General features: G+C 38.7%; 1 protein-coding gene across 8 annotated transcripts in view; it reads left to right on the top strand.

Annotated features, from left to right (window-relative positions):
- The window catches only part of DUSP16 (dual specificity phosphatase 16), a 71,573-nt gene that overhangs the window by 10,989 nt on the left and 48,305 nt on the right, over positions 1-12,279 (top strand). For 2 of the 8 annotated variants that reach the window (XM_052690459.1, XM_052690454.1), the window contains exon 2: positions 4,401-4,440. The exons of 4 other annotated variants lie outside the window; for them this stretch is intronic. The gene's annotated coding sequence lies outside the window, so the exon portion shown is untranslated. Of the gene's footprint in view, positions 1-3,379; positions 3,420-4,400; positions 4,539-12,279 lie in introns of those variants that run through there. 2 more of the 8 variants (XM_052690456.1, XM_052690458.1) reach the window with 2 other exon arrangements.

The following is a 12,279-nucleotide window of genomic DNA, read 5'->3' on the forward strand; positions in this document are numbered from 1 at the left end:
CAGATAGATTTTGCACATTACAGAGCTTTTAGTGCATCTAATTGAGTAGGCTTTTCATTTCTGATCATTAACTGCTCTTCAGAAGGAAATTGGCATGAAAGCCTAATCCCTTTCTACTCAAAACTTGAAAGCATTTTATTTGATACCATACTTATTTGCTATAATGAAAGAAAAAAATTAAAAGCAAAAACAAAAAAATGGCTAGTAATGCTTATTTCTACTTGTCTTATTTCTTTTCCTTTTTTCCCTCATTTTAGTAATTTAAACAGTACCAGAGTTGTCACATGGAGCTCTGATTTTCCCCACTTGTTGTTTTCTTATGTCATCTCTGCCACCTGCTTGAGAAGAGGTATTGATTACACTTAGAACTCATTTTAGTGTTTCCATTCCTGTTAAGGTGGTGTTTCTGACTTTTTAATGATAACACTGTATTTTTTTTTAATATACTTTTCTCAACTTGTGTGTTTCGTTATTGGGGTTTTTTGTTGTTGTTGTTTGTTTTTTGTTTTTTTTTGTTTGTTTTTGTTTTGAGTGCTTTTTACATTTACTTTGAGTATAGTGTAACAGAATCATCTTTATGAAGTTGTGTCAAAACTGACAAGATTCTGCGGGCCAGAGCTCCTCTTGATGTATGGCTGCTTGCATTGCTATATTGCAAGGGTAACATGCTGTCTCTAATCTTGTTTGTGGTAATGTTTTGTCAGCCAAGGACTTTTCTTCATCCAGGGAAGAGACTTTAAAAAAAAAAAAAAAAAAAAAAAATTTCAGACCATGCAGACTGAGTTTTATTAACATACAGCAAAGTTAGCTGGGTTTGTACAAACAACGTAACTGTAGTGGCCTTCTGCTGTCACATCCATGCAACCAAGTGCAAAGCTCTAGAATTAATATAAAAAATGCTTAATTTCCAATAACTTCATCCAGTATCATTTTTATCAACATAGACTTTTTCACAGAATCACAGAATGGCCAGGGTTGGAAGGGACCTCAAGGATCATGAATCTCCAACCCCCTGCCACATGCAGGGCCACCAACCTCTATATTCAGTACTAGACCAGGCTGCCCAGGGCCCCATCCAATCTGGCCTTGAACACCTCCAGGGACGGGGCATCCACAACCTCTCTGGACAGCCTGTTCCAGCACCTCACCACTCTCTCTGTAAAGAACTTCCCCTTGACATCCAACCAAAATTTACCCTCCCTCAACTTAAAACCATTTCCCCTTGACCTGTGGTTATCAACCCTTTCAAAGAGTTGATTCCCCTCCTGTTTGTAGGCTCCCTTTAGGCACTGAAAGGCTGCAATGAGGTCACCCCGCAGCCTTCTTTTCTCCAACTCCCAAGCCAGCTTCCCCAGCCTTTCTTTGTAGGGGAGGTGCTCCCCTGATCATCTTTGTGGCTCTCCTTTGGACCCTGTCCAACAGCTCTGTTTTTTCCCCTTCTTTACTATTGCTCTTAATTTCTTCCATCTTTTCAGTGGTGAGAAATGGGTACGTGTATCTAAATGTTATATTATGTTTTTCCTATATTTCCAAGTATTTGGAACATTTTGCTATAGACAACTACAAAATAGACTTTCTAGTAAGTCTACATAGGGTTCCTTTTAAGCAGTTGAGTTGGTGTGCTCCAAGATGTATGGGTAAATTTATTGGTGGCTTCAGGTGAGATGGAGAAAAGTGATTCTGTGTCTTCCTCCATTTCTTACACTGTGCTCATTTATGCCTATCTTGAAGTTATCCATGTATTCTCTGTGGCTACTTTATAATCAATTGTCCTAATACTGAAAATCAGTAACTTTATTATGATGATTAATTTAATATTCATTAAAGGAGAAATTAAATATGTTTCTACAAACATTGCATACCTATTCTGATACAGTTCACTTGAATAAGAATGATAGATTTCTGTTATCTGCTCGGCCATTACATTCTTTAATTTCCTCATGAATCTTAGAGACACGGTGACTTACTGTTAATTAATCATTTTTATCTTCTCTTCATTAGACATGTCAGCCCTGGCAGTAGATAATCTTAGTTTATCTCAAACTTATCGTTTTCCAGCATCCGGTGTGGGAAGGACTCTTGCAAAGAAATCTATTTTTGCCTTTTCAGCTATTATTATCATCTAATCTTAGTACTGAATTTAATTGCACCCTTACATTTTGTGCGCCAGCTCTTAAGTTTTTAATTATTATTTTAATACATTTTCCAATCTGATACTCTTTGTTTTCCTAAGGATTTTTTTTTTTTTTTTTTTTTTTTTTTTTTAAATCTATTGGCACTTTCTCTATTTTCTGTTTCTTTACAATTTACTTTTTTGTCTGGGATATGCTTATTTGGCCTGTGTAACGTCATGAAAATGTTACCATTTAGGCATAACGGCTCTTTTCTTCCCTGGTTTCCTGTGTCCTTGCCTTGTGAATTGGTAGATATAACTTCTGTAACTTCAGACTCAGCTGGGAGCTAAGCATGCAGCTTCTAATTTCCTCTTTTCTTGAATTGAGGATCTTGTGTACTGACAGTGTTTTAATCCCCATTTCTGAAACTTAACAACATGGTACTTGTTTTGACAGGATTTCTTCCACGAGTGTGGTGAACTCATCTACATTATGGCCACTGTTGTGTTTAGCGATGAACTAACAAATGATAAGCTGGCTTTCTGATTTGGAACTAAGATTGCTGTAGGATGAGTAGAGGGAAAGCTTGGTTTCTTATTTCCAGATGTAGAAAACACGAGGAATCCAAAATGTCCCTTGTCATATCTTGTCATGTTTCAAAGAGTAAATTAAAATGTAGAATCCTTTGGTCAAATCAGATTCCTCTTGCAATTGGTGTGGTATTTCCCTTACTTCCATCTCTAAGCAGCAGTAACTGCACTCTTCCCCCTTTTCCACATTAACTCTGTGATTCCTGTTTGGTTTCTGAGATTTTTCTGGATTAAAAATTCTTAGTGATTTCTTCCTTCTTTCTTTTGTTCTTCTCCTTTCAACAGCCACATACGGACTTCTTAAGGCTTGTTAGATTTTATTTTCCATTAGGAAAAGATTCCTTGCTCTCATTCTCTCATGGCCACTTACGTTTCCTCATATACAGAATGTTTCAGCTGACCTCAAACATTTTGTAATGTCAGTGCCGTTTTGCCAGCTGGAGGAGTCAGGTAGTAATAGTGCCCTCTCTACTTCTGTGTCAGCTGTCTTCCTTTCATATGGGGAGTGTAAGTCTCTTAAATTCCTTCCTGATAGGTTTCCATTTTGAAAATATACTGTCTGGAATGAGGTGTTATGTCTGCCAGCATAAAATTGGTTTGAAACACTAAGCACGCAGAACTTGTTATCAAAATACTTATTTCTTCTTCCTTTTTTTTCTTTCTTTTTTTGCTAAGGTTGCTGTTATGCAATGAAGTGATTGAGGAGTGTTACTCCGTAAGTAGAGAAAAGACATTAAAGACTGCATCTTTCCCCTACAAAAATCAGTGCTGTCCTGAGACTCTCCTGAGTTACTCAAAACAAGTTGTAATGAAAATATACTGAAATCCTAGGCTTTAGCCTGGTTGTATTGAATACTTGGTAGAACTCCAAAGTGGTAAATAACTCAGTTTTTTTTTATGGAGTACTAATCTTGTTTGCTTTGGCATCTAAAATTGAAGTCGCAGCTTATTTTTCCTAAATATACACTTTCCTTTAGAGTATCCCTTCTATGCAGTAATGGAGATATATATAACAGAGTCCAGGAGGCCAGTCACAGAGCAAAGATTCTGCTGTGTTTGGTGGTCCCAGAGGCAGGAAGGAGCAATATTAACTTCTGGTTGATGTAACAAGCACCAATCAGTCATACCACTGATGCCACAGTCTGGATGGACATTGTGGCAAAGTAGTAGACTTGAAGCAACACTTTGAACGACTGTGAGTTCAGTGAGCCCTCATGTAGCCTTGTACAGCCCAAAAAGGAAATAAAGAGGTGTTCATCTGGGCAAAGGGAGTGGTTTGGAGAATTACATCTGCTGTGGTGGTCTGAGTAGGTATGAGCAGCATAGTCAAGGCAAAAGGAAACTCCGCTGTGCTATGAGCAATGAGATCACATGTCTAGGTGAGTGGTTTTCATCCATTTATGTTGTGTAAATTCTCCTAATACTGATCAGAAAAAAATGAGCAGGAGGCAATTCTAGCTTTGATACCAAAGTGCAAGGAACTGCGAAGTCTAAGGAGTCACGAAGTACGTTGATGGGAAAGGGGAATGCAAAAAGGGGAGCTTCCCAACTGCAGCAGATTTTTAAATTCCTTTAAGAGTGTACTTGAAATAATTTAAACATGTGGTGGCTTCATTTGTAGGTGGAGCTGTAAGGTAGTGACACGTTGTTCTAGACTGGTTATCTTGTTTCCTTTCTGGTGCCTTTTTTATTACAGTGTGCAGTGACTGAAGTCCACAAGAAAGTGCAGTGACGCTGTAAGTTGTCTGTCTCTTCGTTCACTTCTGTTAACAGCAAGAATTTATTTTTGTTAATTGCTGCCAACAAGTAGCATGCACAAAGTAACATCTTCAAAGTAAGTCTTAAACAAACAAACAAAACCACCTTTCTTGTGTAACTTCTGGTGTTAATTCCTGTCTTTCTTCTTTTTCCTTTGAGACTGTTGCAACTAGTGTCCATTTCCTTAATGTGTGACTAGGTTTGCCATGGAGGTTTTAACAGATCTAAATTTTGAGATAGTAATTTAACATGAAATGAGGTGTCAAAGTGATGGACTTTTAAGTGGTGATTCCTGACATTCCCCAAAACATAGTCCGTGTAAACTTATTTCTCCTTCAGAAGAGCAAATTCCTTTCACTACTGTTATCAGTGTGTTCCTTATGAACTTTTCGTAATAGTGCATACATGTTAAGCAGCAACTTGCTTTCAGAACTATAAAGGTGTTTTTTTTTTTTTTTTTTGTCAATTCTGATTTGATTTTTAGATCTGATATTATCTTTAAAAGGCTCATCAGTTGATGGTATGTAATGATGGGTTTTAACTGGGATGTTTGTATAAGATACCGTAAATTCATTTATGTCTTAATGTCACCATCAACCACAAAGGATTTAGCTACATATATAGTTTTATAGAGGATTAAGTAACTCACCTTTGGATTCATAAATAAATAAAACCAAAATTGTGATGGCAATACAAATAAGGTAGCAAAATTACCAGACCTCCCAGGAGGCTTAACTTCTTTATGGCTTAGCTGAAACTTATGAAGCACAAAAGATGTTGCTCTTTTCCATCATAATTGTTCAACTTTGGGGTATTCTTCCTTACAATGAGACAGTTGGAAGTCTGTTTATGTAAATGTGATGGAGGTTTTAGCCCTAGGGTGTTTGCATGCATGTTGCTCTCTTTGTAAAGTTTTCAATGCTTCTGCCATGGTGGTGCTTCAGGCAATCCCTACTTGAGGCACCAGCAGTCTGCAGCTGTATTTTGCAAGTTTGTCTGTCTGAAACTATAATGATTTAATATGATAATCTCACTGCTGGGCTCAGACATGGAACTTGCTTTTATGGGGAGCTTTTTCATGGATAAATCTGAGTGCATTTAAATGTCTGAAAAGAGGAAGGAGTGGGAGGGAATATGATGGGAATTGCCAGTAGCTTTGCTTGATAGAAAGCAGTCTGTGGCAGGCCCAAGAGTATTTGATTGTACCTTAAAGACATTAGTAGAAGGTACCCATAGTGAGATTTTTAGCTAGCTTGTTGATCTTATTCTCCACTTCTTAAAATAATAATAGTAATAATATTAATTTCTAATTTATCTTACCTCCAAAATAGAAATGTGCTAAAAGAGTCTTACCTGGACTATTGGCAGTGTCTTGTCCAGAGGCACTGCTTGAAGTGTCATGGGTATTACCTGCAACAGAAGGTACAAAATGCAGGGAATAAGAGGATGATTTGCTTGCCTCTCTATCTTTGAGTGGAGATGACACAAGTGATTTTTCTTCAGATCTTCTTCTGGGAACTCACAAGCTTTGTCTGTTCACTTCTTCTGGAATAATGCCTCAAATCACCTTTAACTAGCTCATGCAGGAGAGGATTATGCTTTCCTGTGATCACAAGCTCAAGTAGTGGTAGTAGTGGTGTTGTCCACATGTAGGCAGAAAGAGAAGCAGCAGTTCCAGAGTAGATCTCTACCTCTTAATCTGCTGTCTGCAGTGGGACAGTTTGCCCAGGGAGTCCTTTTTGCATGGGAGTGAAGTCCAGGAGGAGTCATGTTGTCTCCTTCTCTTTTCCTAGTTCCAGTCTACTTGAAGCAGGGAAACCAGAGCTCTAACGCTCTTAGAAATAAGAATACTTTCATTAATTGTAATTATCTGTGGAGTATAGTTTGACAGCATTAACGAAGCATGGAGAACACTTCCTACTGTAAGGTTTAATATATATATTTTTAAAGACAAAGTTCTTTGTATTTGTCATTGTCTATCAGCTGTAAACTCCTGAAGTACAAATAATGATGAACTGGCATGCAGTATGGCACTGGTAAACAAATATTTGCACCAAGGATACATAGCCAAGCTCTTACCTTTTTGCATAAGATTTTCTTAAGTGGGAGTGCAAAGCAGATGGGATCTTGATTAAATAATTACCTCTGTTTGAGTGAGTGCTGACCCTAAGAGTATGGCTACGTAACCTATGACATGCAGTGTAGGAACAAGGAAGCACATGAGGATTGCATGAACAGTCTTCATGCTAAAGCTTTCTCTAGAGCATTTTTTCCAGAGCATTCTACTCTACGGACTCCTGCTAGACAGAGTCCTTAACCTGAGATTTTATCTTAAGTATGCAAATAACTACTGAAGCATGGCATGAGGGTCAGAGTGCTCTTTGAGCTGTGCCATGGGGTTTTGCATCATGAGAAGCAGGCAGCAGGCTCAGACTATTTGTAATAGCAGGGCAGTGATTCTCTGTGTGGATGAGTCTCCTTTTCACAAAATTACGGAATTACAGAAACGTTGGGGTTGGAAAGGACCTCTGGAGATCATCTTGTCCATCAGTACCCACCTTTTTGACTTGCCTGGGCTGCACTAAGTGAAGAGAAATAGCCTTGTGCTGCATATAAAATATACACTACAGTTAATTTATAAAAGTAACAAAACCTCTTTTAAAAAATATTTTTATTACAACGTTTAAAAAAAAGAGAGAAAAAACATAAAACTAGTGGCATATTTGACCTTGTTTTTGTGAAAATAATGCATCAATGTGTGGTTCAGTGGAAGTGGTGAGTTCTTGTGGTGGTCAACAGATTTTTGAAATTTTCCCGTTACTATGCTTCATGATTGAAAATAGTTGTTCACAAGTGTATGTATTACCAAAAAATGAATACTTGACTTGTGGCTGTGAAGCGAGGGATATTTTTCTCTGGTAAGACAAGTCTTATAAAAGCCTAGTAAAGAGAAGTGATCATGTTTATCTTTGAGTTGAATATCTGATTGCAACTCGACGCATTCAGTTTGAAAATGTGCGGGTAATGTATCTGTCAACTGAAAATAGAGTTGCAAATATATTTTTTAAAAAAAAAAAAGTTTTTTTTTTTTTTCCAGCAGTCTTGAAATCTATTCCGAAATTCCTTTATCAAAATTGCCGTAATGTTTCATTTGAAATGTTGTTATGATTTCAAACATAGCAGAGATAAGTTGCTTTCTCACCTTGAGGATGTGTGTTTAACTCATTCAAATGAGCGGTCAAATCATAAAATATTTTTAGCATTTTGTGCCAACTTAGCCACCTTCCTTCAGAAAAGTAAAAGATGTACCCATAGTCAGCATTCATACTTTTAAGGAACTCCTGGAACTGGTGATGATTCAATCCCTCGGACTTTCATGAAATTCATAGCTTTTCTTATGATTTGCATGGCATTATCTGTTTTTAAAGCTTTTGTGCACAAATTTTCCTGATGTATGATGCACTGAATGTGAGTTGCTGTGGCAATTACATAGTCTTCAATTAACTTTCTAAGTCCCTCTTTTTTAACAACACTGGGGAGCGATTAGTAGTTATGCCAGATCTGTTGACAAAGGTTAAAGAAACTGCTTTGAGGTAGTTTTTACTGCTTCACACAAATAGAAAGATCTTTTAATGGCACTAAATAAGCCATTTCTTCAGTGGCATTATTCTTACTATCAATATCTCTAATAGAAATGGCAAGCTGAGCCATATGTGTAGCATCAGTACTTCCATGTGTTACGCAAGAATAAAATTTGAAATTAGCAGCTTTACTCTCAAAATTTCCTTTTATAGGATTTTCCTGTTGTTTTTTTGTTTTGTTTGTTTGTTTGTTTTAATTTGCCTGGTTATAATTTGATGACACAAACTGATTTCAGAAAAATATTCTTTCCCCAGACAAATTATAGCTGACATGCATTTAATACATTGCTTAATAAACTCACCATCAGCAAATGGTTCCGATATTTTGCATTCAGTTTTGGTTACCAAATAAATGGCTTTTTATAATAGAGTCCAGATTTCAGTTCCACAGCGTGTGTGGCGGGCCTGAGAGGCAGAGTTAGCACTGTGCTCTGCCTTTGTCGTGGTTTCAGCTCAGACTGTGCCAATTGCACACCAGTGTTTCCTTGTTGCTGAGTGATGTGTGCCTGGGGCTGGACTGGGCTACTTGGGAGATCAGAGTCACTGCCATGATGGTGTGGGGCAGGGGTGGCTGCAAGACAGGCTTGGCTGGATCACGTGTTGCTAGTCTAGTCCAGCCCCCTGCTAAAGCAGGTTCCCCACAGTAAGTTGCACAAGAAAGGGTCCAGAAGGGTTTTGAAGATCTCTAGAGAAGGAGAGTTCATGACCAGTCTAGGTAGCTTGTTCCAGTGCTCTGTCACCTTTGAAGTTTTTTTTTTCTCATGTTCATATGGAACTTCCTGTGTTTCAGTTTATGCCCCTTATTCCTGTGGCTGGAGACATCGCTGAAGAGAGACTGGTCCTCCACTCTGCACCCACCCTTTAGGTAACTATAGGCATTGGTAAGATCTCTCCTCAGTCTTCTGCAGGCTGAATAGACACACATCTCTCACTGTTTCCTCACAAAGGAGATACTTCAGGCCCCTAATCAACTTCATTGCACTCTACTGGATTTTATCCAGTAGTATTTTGTCTTTCTTGAACTGGGGAGCACCAGAAATGGACAAAGTATACTCCAGATGTGGCCTCACCAGGTCGAGTAGAGGGGGGAGAATCAACTCCTTTGACTTTCTGTCTATGCTCTTTTTTTATTGTGCCCCAGAGTACTATCGGCCTTCTGGACCACAAGGGCACACTGTTGGCTTATAGTCAACCTACTGTCCGCCAGAAACCCTGGTCCTTCTCCACAGAGCTCCTTTCCAGCAGATTAGCCCCTAACCTGTACAGATGTTTGCAGTTATTGCTCCCCAGGTAGGTAGGAGCCTTGTTGAACCTCTTCAGGTTCCTCTCTACCCAACTCTGTCCAGATCTCATGAATTGCAACACAGCCTTTTGGTGTGTTAGCCACTCCTCCCAGTTTCCTGTCATAGTAAACGTTCTCAGGATGCACTCTATCCCTTCATTCAGGTCACTGATGAAGATCTTAAACAAGACTGGACCAAGTGTCAACCTCTGAGTAACACCACTAGCCTCTGGCCTCCAACTAGATTTTGCACTATTGATTACAACCCTCTGAGGCTCTTCATGTCATCCAGTTCCGCCTCTCAGTCCACTCATATATCCCTACTTCCTAAAGCTTACCTACAAGGGCATTATGGGAGACAGCGTCAAAGGCCTTGCTGAAGTCACAGTAGAAAACATCCACTGCTCCCTACTCATTCACCCAGCCATTCCTGACATTATATGAAGATATCAGATTGGTAAAACATTACTTCCCTTTGGTAAATCCATGTTGACTACTCCTGATAACCTTCTTTTCTTCCAGTTTCTTGCAAATGACATCCAGAGTAAGTTGTTCTATCACCTTCTCTGGGACTGAAGTGAGGATGATTGGCCTGTAGTTTCCCAGATCCTTTTCCTTGCCATGTTGAGGATTTGAGTAACATTGGGTTTCCTCCAGTCGGAAGGCACCTTTCCCGTTCTCTATGATATTTCAAAGATGATAAAGAGTGTTTCAGCGATCATTTCTGCCAGCTTCCCTCAGCACCTGTCAGGGCCCATGGATTTGTGTGTTCTGAGTTTGCTTAGATGATCTCTGACCAGATCCACCTCAACCAAGGGGAATTCTTCCTTTTTCCAGACTCACTCTTACCTCCAGGGTTTGGGATTCTTGAGGGACAGTCTTAGCAGTAAGCAAAAAGGCATTCATTATCTCTGCATTCTCAGTCCTCCATTATCAGGGTATGCAATTAATTCAGAGGGCTCACATTTTCCCTAGTCTTCCTTTTGCTGTTGATATACTTTAAGAAGCCTTTCTCATTGTCCTTGATCTCCCTTGCAAAGTCCAAGGGGTGTTAGCCCTCCTCATTTTATCCCCTGCATGCCTTGATAATGTTTTTATAGTTCTCTCAAATAAATACTTGGCATATTTAAAGCTAAATCTTTATCAAAACCCAAGGACAGTTGTGATTTTTCTGGATTAACATCTGGTCATCTTTTCATTCATCTTTTGGGGGCACTAGTGTCCATCTCTTGTCCATCTCTTCTTCTTCAGTGTACTTTTCACTCAACTGTTTACAGGCTACCCCTGCCATCTGCAGCAACTTTTGTGTACTGGTGGTAAGATTATTCTCCGTTTCTTATTCCTGTACCACGTGTCTGAAAAGAAATAATAATACAAGTTTAGGAGATCATCTGCTTTCTCTGGGGGCTGGTACTGAGATTACACATGGCAGTAATTGCAAAACAAATCATTCTGGATGTGGCAGTGCAGCTTAAGATTCTCAGCCTAGTCCATCCTCCCTATGTGTGGAGTGCAGAAGTGGCTAGTGTAGGTTAGGAAAGTCTGTAGCTGTGCTGTGTACAAAAACAAAGCCTCCTTTCTATCAAGGGTAGTTTGAACAGCACTAAGCTGTTGGTTTGGTTCAGAGCTAGCTCATGAGTCTTGGATTTAGGTATGTCTGCATCTGCACTGCATGACAGATTGTATGTCCCCACATTAAAGTATGCTCAATGCATGTGGAGCATATTGGTAATTTAACTGCCGAATACTTTAGAAAATAATAATAAATAAAAGATACCTGCATCTTCTTGCTGTTTGACTAAAATTCAGGTTTATGGCCATAGGGATCCTAAAAGGCATATCTTTGATGGCAGGTGTTCTGTTTTCCAAACCTATATGCTCTTTTCAGAAAGGTCTTTTGTAGTTATGATTTCAGCAAAGCGCCAGAAAGCTGAACCTGGACAAAACTATGCTTTAATAGGACGGTGAGAAAATGATTAGGAAGAATGTTTTAGACCTGAATAAGCATTGTAGTAAGTACAGAAAAGCTATGTACTGCATTTTCTTTTAGATCTAAGTCCAGTTTGTTTGTTTGTTTGTTTTCTTTTGCCTGTTTCATAACAGTCTAAGATTAAGTAAGATTCATGCATTCTTTAAAAATATTTGGATTTGTGCTTGAGTTTTCCAGTCTTCCAGGCTTTGGGTGATTTGGTTTCAGGAGTGTATGGTAAAGGATCAGGTAACTTTCCAAATAGCAAAGGATTAGTAGGAATCAAGATGTGGCAAATATATACTACAAATCTAGTAATTCTGTGATGAATGTATGATTTTCTTATTTTGGTCTTTTGTCTTCTATTGTATATTTTCAGTGCTGTGACTTCAACCAGATTGTTTCCATGAAGAATATGATTCATTGGATAGTTTATGACATACCTCACAATGTACTTTGAACTTGTTGTTTTCCTGTTTGGGAAGAGGGACAAGCTGGATGTGGGGATGTTTTGGCAGTCTTGGCTTCTATTCCTGTGTCACAGTTTGGTTGTTTCACATCTGTGTGTGAGAGAAAGGGTTTGTGCTTTCTAGATGTTATTCCCTTCCTCTCTTTTTGTCATATTAACTAGTCATGTAAAAGATGTTCTCTCTCCATACGAGACCTGTTTCTCCTGTGTCCTTGTGCCGTTGCAGATGCAATGGTGATAGTGAGAATTGGTTGGATGCAACTCTTGTGAACCATATCCAGGCATTTTCTTTTGTAGAATAGCTAGAATTTAATGTGTTAGAAGTGACTGTGAAATGACATGCCTTTTCCTGACACAGAATAGGATGTTTTCCTAAACATGTTAAAGAAATTCATGTGATAGTACTGTTCCATAAAAGCCTGTGTAGCATAGGTTTGAACATGGTGATGTAATGGT

This window comes from Tympanuchus pallidicinctus, unplaced genomic scaffold (assembly GCF_026119805.1).
Source record: "Tympanuchus pallidicinctus isolate F22 unplaced genomic scaffold, pur_lepc_1.0 scaffold27, whole genome shotgun sequence".
Lineage (NCBI taxonomy): Eukaryota > Metazoa > Chordata > Aves > Galliformes > Phasianidae > Tympanuchus > Tympanuchus pallidicinctus.